At 47.7% G+C, this 15021-nt stretch overlaps 1 long non-coding RNA gene across 2 annotated transcripts in view; it reads right to left on the reverse strand.

Annotated features, from left to right (window-relative positions):
- Positions 1 to 15021, reverse strand: part of LOC137534240 (uncharacterized) — a 192477-nt gene continuing 177456 nt past the window's right edge. For both annotated transcript variants that reach the window (XR_011024343.1, XR_011024342.1), the window contains 2 exons: positions 1276 to 1398; positions 1 to 325 (listed from right to left, as the gene is read on the reverse strand). This is a non-coding gene — a long non-coding RNA (uncharacterized lncRNA). The remainder of the gene's footprint in view (positions 326 to 1275; positions 1399 to 15021) is intronic.

The following is a 15021-nucleotide window of genomic DNA, read 5'->3' on the forward strand; positions in this document are numbered from 1 at the left end:
TGAATAATGATGCAAAGACATGGTCTACCTCCTGGAACCCCTGGCTTCCCTGCAGGGCTTGTTAAAAGGAAATCACACTCTGCTTCAGGGAGGTATTCCAAAACTGGTTTTGACAGTTATCCCCAACAGGCAGATTTCCTTGTTTCTTCTTCATGCTTGTTGCTTCAGCTGCTGATGACGCTGTACAATGTGGAGGGACACCAGAGTGAGTGTAAACACTTTCATCTCTCTGACAGGATGAGGCACTGACTTTACTTTGATAGCCTGACCCGTAAGCGGATCCTCACCATCAGCACTGATGTTCCTTCAGTCACTTGTCGTGGGACTGTTTTGAGATCATGTTAAAGAAGCACTGTAATGTATATAGTACAATGCAGTCAATTATTCAGGATACCACTTTTACTGTCATTTTCCTGATTTCAGAACCAGCAACACTTTCTATATCTATATATTGCTGTATATTGTATGTAGCCACGCCCTTCCAGTGGCTAATTAGAAACACGGAATTCGCAAACCCCAAGCATTATGGGAGACCAGGTATATCTTGTACAGGCTTCAGATCACCTGCCAGCACTAATGTCACCGCCTGTGATAAATTTCAGAGTATAAATCAGAGAGAGGAAAGAGTTTACAGTGGGCACACACTAAATAAGTGACAAAATAATTTATAAATGCATATTAAAAGACAAGTTCAAAAACAGGGCACTTCCCAGTCCCCTCAAATACAGTCACCTAAACCGTCAACTTAAGTCCTGGGTTTTCTTCCTCTTGTTCCAGTCCTAGTATGTTCTCGAGAAATCTCCAGACCAGAAAAGAGAAAGCAGAGACTTAGATCATAATATGTTTCACACTTTTGTCCAATCCTGTCACCAGGGAAGGATATAGTTCCACCTGTTGTTTTTACTGAAGAATTCACACCTCCACACCCTTGTGTCAGTCCAGGACTCCTGGAGCTGAGTGCTGGTGCTGGTCTCTCACAGGTACACCGCTCCTGTGCTGAGCCAATGCCAAGAAACAAACACAGAGACCGCACTCAGAAGGCTATTCAATCACTGTATTGAAAAATCCAAGCGAACAGAGGCACACTCCTGTGCCTCTGTTCGCTCTGATTTTTCAATAAAGTGATTGAATAGCCTTCTGAGTGCGGTCTCTGTGTTTGTTTCTTTGTTGTTTTTACTGGATCACCAGCCTTCACCATGTGACCACATGCAGAAAGAACTGTCCAACATGGTGATGTTTTCACACCTGATCAATAAAATGCCTTTTAAAGGATACCAGAGCTAAAGTAAATAGGAGAAATGGGGGGAGCAGGCGTGTATGTCTTCCGTCGGGCATCACTGCATCTGCGCTGGCTCGGCTGCGCACGTCCTACAGCATACAACCACGTCCGGGAGCGCTCTGCACATGACGTAATCACAATTAGGGCAATTAGGAGAATAAGAGAGGGCCAGGTGGGGAAACAGAGGGACAGGAGGGGGACACAGGGGAAACAGGAGGGGGAAGAGAGGGGCAGGAGGGAGAACAGGAGGAGAAATGGGGGGGGCAAGAGGGGACAAAGAGGGACAGGAAGGGCACACAGAGGGGCCAGAGGGGACACAGGGGTTGGAGGGGTCACAAGGGGAACAGTAGGAGACACAGAGGGACAGGAGGGGACACGGGGGCAGGAGAGTACACACGGATTACAGGAGGGGACACAGAGGAGCAGGAGGGTACACACGGATAACAGGAGGGGACACAGAGGGGCAGGAGTGTACACACGGATAATGGGAGGGGACACAGAGGGGCAGGAGGGGGCACAGGGGGAACAGGAGAGGGGACAGAAGGGGACTCAGAAGGGCAAAGAAGGACACAATGGGACACACAGGAGGACAAAAGCGGACGCACGGGCAGCAAAGGAGGACACGGGGACAGAAGAGGACACATGGTGGGCACATGGGGACACAGGACACTCGCCTCAGTTATCCTTTAACATTGATACTTATAACTGGAATGCAGATCCTCTAGTTAAAAGAACTGGTTTAAAATTGTGTAAACAAACACAGAAAAAGGGAGTATTTCTTATTATACTGTACTAGATGAAAGCCCTCCTGTTTAAAAACGGGCACTAGGCTTTGGCTGCAACCATAACTCCCCTAAAGTGAAGACAATAATGCCACAGTGAAATTATCTGAAAATTAAGAAAGTTGAGAAAAAGTGGAGTGTACAGGAAAAATGGAGATATTGACTTGAACCCAGCAAATAAATATGGTAACCAATAATGGTAATATTTATTGCAAAAAAGATTTATGAATAGATTCCCAAAATGTGCCAGTGGACAGAATAAGAGAATGAAGCATCACTTTTGCGGGTCAGATCTATCCAGACACAGTATATCGCATGAGGTTGGACAGACCTGACAGTTCAGTAAAACGGGATCATCAGGCACTTGTGGCTCTTATCCCTCTCCCTACAACTGTGATCATTTCAAGCAATACTAAACAAACCTGAAAAAAACCTATGGAGAGGGAAGGCTTTGGATCCCGTAGAGCCTCCCCTGCCCTCTCTCCACTCCCTTGGTCCATTGCTGTCCCCCACGAAAGTTAGTTGACCAACTGGTCGAATATCTCTTCGGGAGTCCTTGCAAAGGAGTTTGGAAGTACTTGGCAAGGCAAGCAGGCCCGTACTGTGGTTGCACATGCACAGTACGGACGTGCTCGTCTATGGAAGCACTCATGGATGCTAGTACTTCCAAAGCCTTCTAAGGAGTCCTGAAGGCCTGGACTTTCACAGGGAGACCCAGTGGACCGAGAGAGGACAAAGAAGGCTCTATGTCACAGGTGTCGAACTCCAGGCCTGGAGGGCCAGATTCATGCCACTGTTTAGGATGGACTGAGAAAGAGAGGAATGCCTTCTACCTGATGGACCATGCCTTTCCTGATTCAAACCCATTAATTAATTTGAGCTGGGTCAAAAATGTGTGAGGACCGGATTGACATCCCTGTTCTATGGTATCCAGAGCCTCCCCTCTACATAGGTGAGTATCTAACTTTTTTAGGCTGGCTTCACATTTGCTTAAATCATTAGTCATCAGTTCCTTCATTCCATCCAACAAGGAAGCTGTGTGACCTCTTTGTTGTACACATTTAAAACAGACATCAGGTTCTTATGACTGATGACTGCGCTTTTATTTAATCATTCCTCAGGCTACCCTTGAAAAGTTGGCATTTGAGCAACATCTAATAGTACTACTTGACATAAATCTTTGCATATTGTCATCTGGGTCACTGACACTAATTGGGTCATATGTTGTAATTTGCATATCACTTTAGCCTTTTGGTTTGACTGGTTTTATGATTCACTTTCTTATGTAGCGTTTGGTGCATGCTCCTTTGTTGTGTTAATGTTGAAGTTGGGTTTAGGTAGTCACACCCTGTACGCCCATAGCTGCTTCTTCCTTCTGTGCGCTCATTGTTTCTCCTTGTGTTGTACCATATTATAGTCTGAGGCTCTGAGTTTATGGAGTTGGCTGGTGCAGTGACAATTTTGCGGTGGCCAAGACTGTACCAGTTAGTACTGGATTTTATTATTATGTACTGCCCTTTGCCTTTGCTGTGGGCTTAGTCTACCCTCCTATGGTGTGTGCTTACTCCCAGCACCTACAGCTGCTGCTGCCTTTTTCTCTGGTATCCCACCTTTCCGCCCAACTAACCTATTACTGAAGGGCGCAAAGAGTGACCTTTCTGATTGTACAGAGCTGGGGTAGGAAAGGTGATGCAGAGGCAGAGGCAAAAGCGGGTGCATGAAGCTGGGGATCCATGTAAGGACACTACAGGTAAAGTAATAGATTGCCTGCCTGTAGTCTGTTTCTGTGGTCTGTTACTGAATGGCAGGGTGGGATTTCTGGAAAGGCCACAAAGGCCCAGGCCGAGGGTGTCTGGTGCCCAAGCGGGCGGCTGGATATGGAAAAGGGTTGCTGCTTATGGAAGACAAGGCTGCAAATGGAATATAGAATGGAAAGTAACACTTGGAAGGAGCTATTGCCCATTAAACAAAGGGGCTGCTGTAAATAGGTGTTACTCATGGGGGAGGTCACTGCACATGTAAGGGGAGCCCCAAGAAAGTTAGCCTAAAGGCGCGTGCACATACCGGATTCCTGTAAACGACGGGTCGTTAGACCCGCCCACGGGGTGGCCGTTCTGCCGACAGTTTGCCAGTGTGTACAGTCTGTTGGGAGGCTGATAAGGCTGGTTTTGACAGATCCGCTGAGTGGATCTGTCAAAACCTATTAGTAATTTTTTTATTTTAATGCGTTTTGACTGTAATTTTACTTTTTTGCCAGGAAGAGTTCAATCTTTTTTTTTTATACATTACTTTTTACTTTTGTTATTATGAATGAACATATCCTCTGATCGAAGTCATGTCCATTTATTCCAGGCACTTCAATTGGCTCAGGGAAATCATGTTCCCCTTCACCAATCGCTGCCATGTAAATCCCACCGCGAACGAGCGGCTGGAGCTCATGCATCTAACGCTGCAGCACTGGATATGTATACGTGCCCAGATAGACTAGTGCGGCTCCTATCTGGATGACTTTAGTTGCCCAGATAGAATAAAGTGGTTAAACAATACCAGCTATCCTGCAAGCTCTTTGTCTGCAGTAGTATCTTGCAAGCAAGTACTAGAGGCAGGAGATCAGCAGGACAGCCAGGCAACTGTTATTGTTTAAAAGGAAATAAATATGGCAGCCTCCACATCCCTCTTACTTCAGGTGTGCTTTGAAGTGGACCTGGAACTCAGAACTCCACTCTACTCTAAAAGATACACAACAGCATAATAACCTTTAAACAAAAAACATTTCTTTGTTACAGCCAATACAAATTACAACTTGTGATTAGACACAAATGAGGGGGAATTACACAGGCTAAACTCTCTAAATACATCCAGGATGCATTTCTCTAGGTCAGGGGTCTCAAAACTCAATTTACCCGGGGGCCGCAGGAGGCAAAGTCAGGATGAGGCTGGGCCGCATAAGGGAGTTCACGTGTCCCCGCCGCAAAACGAGGGCTGCAGAGCCCCCAAATCGCCCCGGGGGGCATTTCCTGGAAGGGGCAGAGCTTTCAGCTTCAGCTCTGCCCCTCCTGACGTCAATCGCGGCGGATCGCCGCCTCTGCCCGCCCCTCTCACTCTTCCTTCACAGAGAGGGGCGGGGGAGAGGCGGCGATCCATTCGGCGATTGACGTCAGGAGGGGCAGAGCTACAGCTGGAAGCTCTGCCCCTCAGCGCAGTCGTGGATGTTTGCGCGGGGAATTTGGGGGTCTGCAGCCCTTGTTTAGCGGCGGGGATGCGGCGGATTACTTGGGAGCACTGAAGCGAACTATAAGGTAAAATGGGCAAATATAGTTCGCTTCCGTGTCTCTTTTGCCGGCAGGCAGGGCCGGTTTAAGCAACAATGGGGCCCCAGAGCAAAATAAATTTGCCCCCCCCCCCCCAAACAGATACCCTGGAACAAAAATCGGCATTAAGGGACCTTTTTTGCAGCTGGTATAGTCAGGGTGTGAAGCCCCAATCGGTCGGAGCTCCACATTCTGGCTACCCCAGCCTGCATGGGGGACAAGGGGTTAAAAAGTTTTAGGAGGGGAGACCCCACATAATTTTAAAAAAAAAAATTCCCACACTCTAAACATAAAAAAAAAAATTGGGAAAATAGGAAAAAATGCCAGGAATCTTCATACAGCCATATTGCGGCTGTATAGCGATCCCTGGCCAAAGCGCTGCGGCTGCGTATGGACCCCCTGGAAACCCTGTCAGGAAATGTATTGCTCTTTCTTTTGATACATGTAAAATTACACTACCGTTAGGCTTGCTACTAAAAGTGACATTTACCGCATTTAAAAGTATACTATTTTCCTTCGAAACTTTAAAATCGATTTTCTCAAAAACTATAAGGTCTTTTTGAAAAATTGTTTTTCCTCTTATTCCTAATGATCTCCTTAACATATCCTGCAAATTTAGGGTTTCTAGCATTTAAGGTGGATTTGCTATTAACCATTAAAGTTGGCGGGTTTTTAAATGTGTATTTTTTTCCTTTGCAACTTTAAAATCAATTTTCTCAAAAACTATAAGGCCGATTTGAATACAAAATATTGTATCGAGGGCCGCAAATGGCCCGCGGGCCGCGAGTTTGAGACCCCTGCTCTAGGTTTCCTACTGTCCTGTGCAATAGTTCAGGTCCACTTTACGTATAATTGCTGCTTCCTTCACCAAACTACAAAAATGCTGCACTATCTGGAGTGATTGGTATGTATTATGGTTACACTTTTTACTATCTCTTATACCATTTCTAAAATGACTAATCAGTTATCTTCTAATTTCCAAGATAGCAGACTCTCCCTTTTATTTCTCATAGTCCCCAGTGGCTTCTCAGCTGATCATGTGACTCTCTTTAGGGTATTCATAATCAGCAAGTTTCCTCATAGTGAAGTCTCCTTTCTGATTTCATCTGTTTTTCATGGACTCCTCATTCAGCGAGGACAGACGCTTAGTGTCCCCAATCAGACTCCGCCTCTGCACCAGAAAATAATTGAATAATTCTCTCTGTTAAAGATGGTCAATGAGAAGCTAGTTATTCTGACTTGCATGTAAATTGAATGCCTTTTGTATTCAGCTTGGAGTTGGGTTAATCAATCTACTTCCTGCTGATTTTGATGGGCCCAGTCTTAATCTGCAGACAATTTGCATTACATTTACAAGCAAGCTAGTATGATTTGCAACTCATTGACCATCTTTACTTTCTACCAGGGCAAAAAAACAAAACATTTGGGAAATTCCACTGAAATATTCTTTTGGGTACCAGAAATAGTGGTTGGATAGTGCACTGGTTAAGGCCTCTGCCTTTGACGTGGGAGACCAGGATTTGAATCCTGGCCAGGGGCATTGCTAGCCTCAAAGATCGGTGGCACGTGCCCCGGATCTATTCTGGGGTGCCCCGAATGTCCCCCAGGCGGAGTCAGCTGTGATGCCTCAATGGTGGGCATGCTGGGAGCTGTGGTGCATCAGTGGAGGGTATGCTGGGCACTGTGGTGCCTTTATGTATGCATACTGGGTGCTGTAGTGCCATGCTGGGTGCTGTGATGTCTTTATGGGGGCATGCAGGGAGCTGTGGTCCTTCTACATGGCATGCTGGGAGTTGTGGTGCCTTTAATGGGGGGCCCGTGGGACCATGGGAGGGGGTCCACCAGAAGGTCAGGGAATGCTATGTGGGAACTGCCAGATAACCTGGCAGCAGGCCTGCCCGCCCAGCAAAAAGCCAGCACAGAAGCCAGGCAACTCTGCCTAGTTATGTTTAAGTGACACTGCCTATTTATGTGATATGCTGCATTTTTTCTTAATAATGGAGAGGGGGGTTGCCTTCAACATTTTGCTGGGCAGGCCTACTTAGACCGCTGTTAAGTTCATGTAAATTTGGCTCCCCCTATGACCACACCCACATTCTGTGTGTGACCACACCCATTTTCCATCTGGAGTGCCCAAAAGTGCCCCAAACCTCTTAAAATCCTAACAACGCCCCTGATCCTGGCTAGGTTCACTACCTATTCAGTGAGACGTCCTTGGGCAAGACTTCCTAACACTGCAGGGTGGCCCCTTGAGTGCGCCCTTAGTGGCTGCACTTTGAGTCCAACAGCAGAAAAGCGCAATACAAATGTTAGTATTATTATTATTAAATATTTTACTTTTTTGTTTTCATTTTGTTGGTCCTATTGGATTTTTATACAGCGGACTATTGTATAGACAGTTTCAGTGAAACATGTACTGTAGGTGCATGAAGGCCCAGTTTTACTTAACATTGCACTATCCATTGTTTCGTAGTCGGCTTGAATTCTCTCTGGAATTTTTTAACGCTCTTATTGCTCAGAGGACATGTAATGTCATAGAAGCTTGGCTGAGCCAAACCTATGAAGTGCAGTACTTGTTCTATACCACGGAGGACAACAAAGCTATTATTGTTAGTAGTAGTAGAAGCAGAAAATGTAGAGATAAATTATAGTTTGTATTGGCTCAGTCAGTGGATCTGGGTGTCCTGGTCGATTATAGAGTTAATAACTAAATGTAGTATCAGTCTGCAGCTTCTAAAGCAAGTAAAAAATATCTTGCTTGTTAACGGAAACCCGGGATGGGCATTTTTGATAAAAAAAAAAATGATACCTGATCCGCGGGTGGTGGTGGGGGGATGATGGCTGGGTGTTTGCCTTAACTATCACCGCCCTCTGCCATTCCTGTGGGGGGGGAAGGGGGGCAATGGACGGAGGCATGCCAGGCTTTACTTGTGCTTTAAGGGGGAGAATCTGATAATCATGTATGATATCTATATACTGTATATGTGCCAAAAAAGTGAAAGGTTGTTAACGTTAAAGGACAACTATCAAAGTTAACTAAAATTCTAAATGCCACATTTACTGTATTTCCAGTAATTACTAGCAAATAGCAATACAAAGGCTTCTCTTCATCTTTTCATGTTTTGTGTGAAGAAAGACATTTACAGAGAACAGTTTTCACTGTGGGCATTACTATGGAGGACTGTGTCCAGCACATCCAGCACACAGAATCAATCTTCACTGTATGATGAAACGCGGAAAAGCCGCTGAATCTCAAGGTGAGGCGGCTGTTTCCGCGTCCAGCATGGCGTCACAACGCGGAAAAAACGCTGCATGCCGCATAGGCAGAGCGGCGGAATCCGCATTGGGAACGGCGGAATCCGCATTGGTAACGGCGGAGGTCCTTGTCTATATATACTGCTGGCTGTTCACTTGCTCTTTGTCTGGCGTTGCGAACACATACGTGGGAGCACTCAGACCCGTAGTCAGATCCTTAAGTGTGCCGGGACCAGCTGGAGCTGTAATCCTACACTTAGCTAGATTCTGTTGATAGCTTAAAGTACTAGTTTAATTGTGATTATCTGTTATGACCTTCTGCCTGCCTGACCATCCTCTTGTATTCTGATCTTGTACCTTGCTATTCTGATACTCTGTTGCCGAACCCCGGCTCGTCCTTGACTCTGCTTCTGCCTCTTGATCTTGTACCTCGATATTTCTGATACCCTGTTGCCGAACTCTGCCTGTACCTAGACTCCGCCTCTGTCTTCTGAATCTGTACTTTATCTGTCCGTGTGTTACGATCTGGCTTGTCTGACCTCGAGAACCAACCTCACTATTGGAGGCGGTTCCCCGTCCTGTTAGTGACACTTTCTCCTAAGTGTCACTCTCAGACTTACCTTCCTACTCGCAGCCTGACTCCTCCCACCTTGGAGAGTTAAGGTCTTCGGAAGGAAGCCGTGCAGTACTCTCCACTGCACTGAGGCTCAGTCCTCTTAGTGTTACTGTTACACCAAACACTACACTCTACTCTAGTACAGAGGTTAGCTGGTATATCGGATTAACGGTGATACTGCAAATCACTTATAATCTGGTATACATCTGTATTCCCAGTGATACTGCAGATCACTGGTAATCAGATCCTCTCTGTGCTCCACCGTGCGTTACAGAACGCCAGACCAAAGACAAAATGGACGCACGCACTGGTCCTCTGGGTGAACTTGCCACCTCAGTGCATAATGTCAATCGAGTGCTGGGTGAACACAAAGCATTGATTGAGGCTCTGACAGGGTCCGTCCAAACCCTCCAGACGTCAGTGGATGAAGTGCGATCCCCTCCTAGCGCAGACATACGCATGCCCGTTCCAGAACGGTTCTCTGGCCACAGATCTGACTTCCGCAATTTTAGGAGTAGAGTGTTATCATATTTTGAATAAGGACCCCGATCCTCTGGTACTGAGGCCCAGAAAGTCACGTTCATCAAAACTTTACTGGCCGGTGATTCTCAGACCTGGGCATATAACCTGTCCCCTAGAGACACAGCTCTGACCTCAGTAGAGGAATTCTTTAAGGCCATGGCCGTAATTTACGACGACCCAGACCTTGCTGCGACCTCTGAGCGGAAGCTCAAGCTTTTACGGCAAGGCAAGGGTCCAGTCGAAGAGTACGCGGCCGAATTTCGTAGGTGGTCAGTTACCGCCAGATTTGACACCTATGCCCTGATGGATTACTTCCTGTCTGGGTTGTCGGAGGAGGTCTCCGACCTAATGTTAAGTTTACCCGAGCCCAAAACAGTCGATGAGGCCATCTCATCGGCCATTCGAGTCGACCGTAGGCTACGTCATCAGAGACAGACTAGGGGCAGTCACCGTGTCAGGGTGACATCTTACGCGGCACCTTCCGCTGCACCCCTAGTAACACCATCTCCGCCTGTCTCACCCTCTCCGGCCTTGCCTCCACCCAAGCCAATGCAGATTGGTCGATCAAAACTGACCCAGGTGGAACGAAGGCGGAGAATGACTGAACAACTGTGCCTGTACTGTGCAGAAGCGGGGCATAGAGTGCGAAACTGCCCTAACAAGCCGGGAAATGAGTCTGCCTAGGAGTAATGGGGGGTGACACCCTAGGCACACAATTCTCACCCCATAAAGAGAAAAAATTGCTTCTCCCTTGTACGATTACATGGGATAATAAGTCTGTAGCCACTGAGGCTTTTATTGATTCTGGCTCAGCGGGCTAATTTTATGAACTTTGAATTTGCTCAGGAGTTGGGTATTCCTCTCACTCCAGTGAGACCCCCTATTCAGGTCACGGCAGTAGACAATTCCCCTCTGCAACGGAATCGTTCCCTGTCACAGACCCCGGAGGTGAAGGTCACAATAGGGGTACTGCATGGGGAACAACTACAGTTTTTCGTATTACATATGTCAACCTCCACTATCATCCTAGGCATGCCGTGGTTACAAGTCCATTCACCACAAATAGACTGGGCTACGGCTCAGGTAACCAGCTGGTCCGATCATTGTCGCCAGCAGTGTTTAGGGAAGGTGACATTGGGCCAGACCAGGGTTCAGTTGGAAGGGGTTCCAGTACAGTATTCTGAGTATGCCGATGTGTTCTGCCCTAAGGCCGCTGACAAGTTACCGCCGCATCGCCCATTTGATTGCCCCATTGATCTCCAATCTGGTTGTATGCCCCCTAGGGGTCATCTTTACAATTTGTCCGGGCCAGAGAAACTGGCCATGCAAGAGTATATTCGTGAGAATTTAGCTAAGGGGTTCATTCGACCATCCCGGTCGCCCGCAGGTGCAGGGTTTTTCTTTGTTAAGAAAAAAGACGGGAGTCTGCGACCGTGCATAGATTACCGGGGCCTGAATAAAATCACGATAAAAAATCGTTACCCCTTGCCCCTAATAGATGACCTTTTCACTCAAGTTACCAACGCTAAAGTCTTATAAAAACATTTGGCGCACGGAGAGAGATAGTTTGCAAAAGGCGTTTTTGAATCAGAAGGGTCAAGCTGATAAAAGACGTTCGGTGGAGTGGAGCTTCCAGCCAGGAGACTTGGTGTGGGTATCCACACGTCATTTGACCCTGAAACAGCCCTCAGACAAATTGGGCCCCAAGTTTGTCGGTCCGTTTCCGATAGTGAAAAAGATTAACAACGTTACCTATACCGTTGATCTTCCCGCCAGCATGCGTGGGGTAAGGTCATTTCACGTATCCCTGCTCAAACCTGCAGTCCATATGGGCCCTACTCCTCCTCCTCCTGTCCTGGTAGATTGTCAACCTCACGCATTGTCCAGAACTCGGTACAGTATCTGGTACACTGAAAGGGGTATGGCATTGAGGAGAGACAATGGGTACCAGGGACTCGCATGCATGCGGATGAATTGAGGAAAGAGTTTCATGCCTTACACCCCGAGAAACCTGGTAATAGTTGTCCGGAGTCTACTCCTCGGGGGAGGGTACTGTGATGAAACGCGGACAAGCCGCTGCCTCTCAAGGTGAGGCGGCTGTTTCCGCGTCCAGCATGGCATCACAAAGCGGGAAAAATGCTGCATAGGCAGAGCGGCGGAATCCGCATTGGTAACGGCGGAATCCGCATTGGTAACGGCGGAATCCGCATTGGTAACGGCGGAATCCGCATTGGAGGCGGCTCCCGCACTCGGTTCACTGGATACATTGCAAGACAGTACTGGTGTGGCTGGGACTGATAGTCCACCTAGATTCAGAGTGACACGCGCGCGCGCACAGAGGCAGAGCTTAAATAACAGCCAGAAGGGAGTCAGCTGACCTGGTGGGTCAGCTGACATTTTCCACTACTCTCATTGGTCCAGCAATTAGGGAGGTCCTGGAGAGGTCCTTGTGTATATATACTGCTGGCTGTTTACTTGCTCTTTGTCTGGCGTTGCGAACACATACATGGGAGCACTCAGACCCGTAGTCAGATCCTTAAGTGTGCCGGGACCAGCTGGAGCTGTAATCCTACACTTAGCTAGATTCTGTTGATATCTTAAAGTACTAGTTTGATTGTGATTATCTGTTATGACCTTCTGCCTGCCTGACCATCCTCTTGTATTCTGATCTTGTACCTTGCTATTCTGATACTCTGTTGCCGAACCCCGGCTCGTCCTTGACTCTGCTTCTGCCTCTTGATCTTGTACCTCGATATTTCTGATACCCTGTTGCCGAACTCTGCCTGTACCTAGACTCCGCCTCTGTCTTCTGAATCTGTACTTTATCTGTCCGTGTGTTACGATCTGGCTTGTCTGACCTCGAGAACCAATCTCACTATTGGAGGCGGTTCCCCGTCCTGTTAGTGACACTTTCTCCTGAGTGTCACTCTCAGACTTACCTTCCTACTCGCAGCCTGACTCCTCCCACCTTGGAGAGTTCAGGTCTTCGGAAGGAAGCCGTGCAGTACTCTCCACTGCACTGAGGCTCAGTCCTCTTAGTGTTACTGTTACACCAAACACTACACTCTACTCTAGTACAGAGGTTAGCTGGTATATCGGATTATTGGTGATACTGCAGATCACTTATAATCTGGTATACATCTGTATTCCCAGTGATACTGCAGATCACCGGTAATCAGATCCTCTCTGTGCTCCACCGTTCGTTACACACTGGCTGTAATCCTGTTACTGGAATCTGTTCAGAATGATAGGAATCAGAAATATAGCTTCAATTGTGTGTAAATAATCATCAGCTGCATCTCTGTGCGTCTGATCCTGTTTCTCCCTCTCTGCCTCGCAGTGCAAAGTAAACAGTTTACAGCCAGGGAGATCTCATTCTGAATAAGGAGGGGGGAGAGAGCATCCAAGTAAGGAAAATAAACAGTTTAGGTCCTTCTTTTCAGATTCTTCTCTGTATTTAAAAATCCCTCAGCTGTTCTGATCTGTGAGAAAGCAGGCAGGGCAGAAACAAATAGTAAATCATGGAACCTAGCTACATGGTATAGTTCTAACCTCTAGTCCGATGCTGACACAAATTGTTACAAACAGCTCATAAACAAGACATGTTTTTCACACAGGCTGTGATGAGAGAACTCTGAAAAGCTTTATATTGTTGCTGGCCAAAAGATCTATAGGTATGTGGGGTTTACAGAAAAAAGTTTCTTTGATAGTCGTTCTTTAAGGTCAGTACAAAAGACTTGAGGCTGGAGAAATACAGGTTTAATCTATACCTAAGGAATAGTCTTCCATTAGAAATGGGGTTAGTGAATACAGTAAATGACTTCCAAAAATGGTTTCCTGATGGGACAAAATATACAGAGCTACTTATGTAGGATGTGACAGCAAGGCAGAATGTTGTTCTGGTGAGGTCCATAATGGCATTTACATTTCACCCAGGATGTCATACTTTGGCTCCCTGATCCTGTGAATCCACTCCAGACGCTGCAGCACAGGTGGAGTAGTTTGATGAGATCAGATTCCCCATGTATATCGGGCTCTAGCAGCCAGAAGGAGCTCAGTTGTGGGAAGCTGTAGATGAGCTGTGCTACTGAAACTTGTAAGTTGAAGAGAACCTGAGCCAAAGCTTGGGTTCAGAAACACATACTTACCTAAGGAGAGGGAAGCCTCTGGATCCTCTAGGATCAGGGATGTCCAAACTGTTTAGGCCAAGGGCAATATCGCCATTCATGAGAGTGATAGTGGGCCGAACTACCAAAGGTGAAACACAATTTTTATGTCAAATAAAATATTTCCACAGGAAATTACAGTTAGCACTGTGGCAGCTGCTGATCAGTGTCTTTTACTGCTATAGTGGTGGCTGATAACCTATATGCTAGCAAAGGGTGGCCTCTGCATGCAGCACACATGGAATTAATAACTGGGGGCCACCAGAAAAGGCTCGACGGGCTGTATTTGGACATGCCTGCTCTAGAGGCTTCTCACACTGTCATCTGGTCTGCTTCCGCTGCCTGGGACCCTCCAGATGATCGGGGGCTGCCCTCCTCTTCTGGCACAAGAATGACCGACCTACAGCCGTGTGAGCACAGCTGCGCATTAGCATGGAGCTGCTCATGCAGAGGGACCAGGGCCGGCCCTAGACTTTTTGCCGCCTGAGGCAAATTTTGAAAAAATTAATGCTGCCGCCCCCGCCGAGCTGGAGGGGTAGCGGGAAGGACGGGGGTATTGGGCCTAGCGGCGGGGAGGGTGGTCGGACCCCCCCCCCCTCGCCTGGGTCCCCCGATCTGCACTCCCCTCCAGCCTTAAATAGATCAGAAGCAGCCGCTACTCGTAAGAGGCACGGGCGGGGAGGACTCACGTCTTCCTCGCTCAATCCAGCGTGCGCTCCACTGACGTCACTTCCTGTAACGCCGTCCACTTACAATACAGATCGGGGGACCCAGGCGAGGGAGGGGGGGTGTCCGACCCCCCTCCCCGCCGCTAGGCCCAATACCCCCGTCCTGCCCGCTACCCCTCCAGCTCGGCGGCCGGCTCCCCGCACCCACCGACGGGCGGATGCCTCCCCTAGAAATGTGCCGCCTGAGGCAAAAGTTTCACCCCGCCTCATGAGCTGCCGGCCCTGAGAGGGACTCTGGCTTGCTGAGCAGGTGGGGTTGTACTTAGGCTCAGGTAGGCATACTACACTGCCACACTCTTGCTTGAAGAGAAGTGCAGCCCGGATCAAATTACCAACAAGCATTTGCTGGTCATCTTTGGAGG

Source organism: Hyperolius riggenbachi, chromosome 10 (genome assembly GCF_040937935.1).
Source record: "Hyperolius riggenbachi isolate aHypRig1 chromosome 10, aHypRig1.pri, whole genome shotgun sequence".
NCBI classification, from domain to species: domain Eukaryota; kingdom Metazoa; phylum Chordata; class Amphibia; order Anura; family Hyperoliidae; genus Hyperolius; species Hyperolius riggenbachi.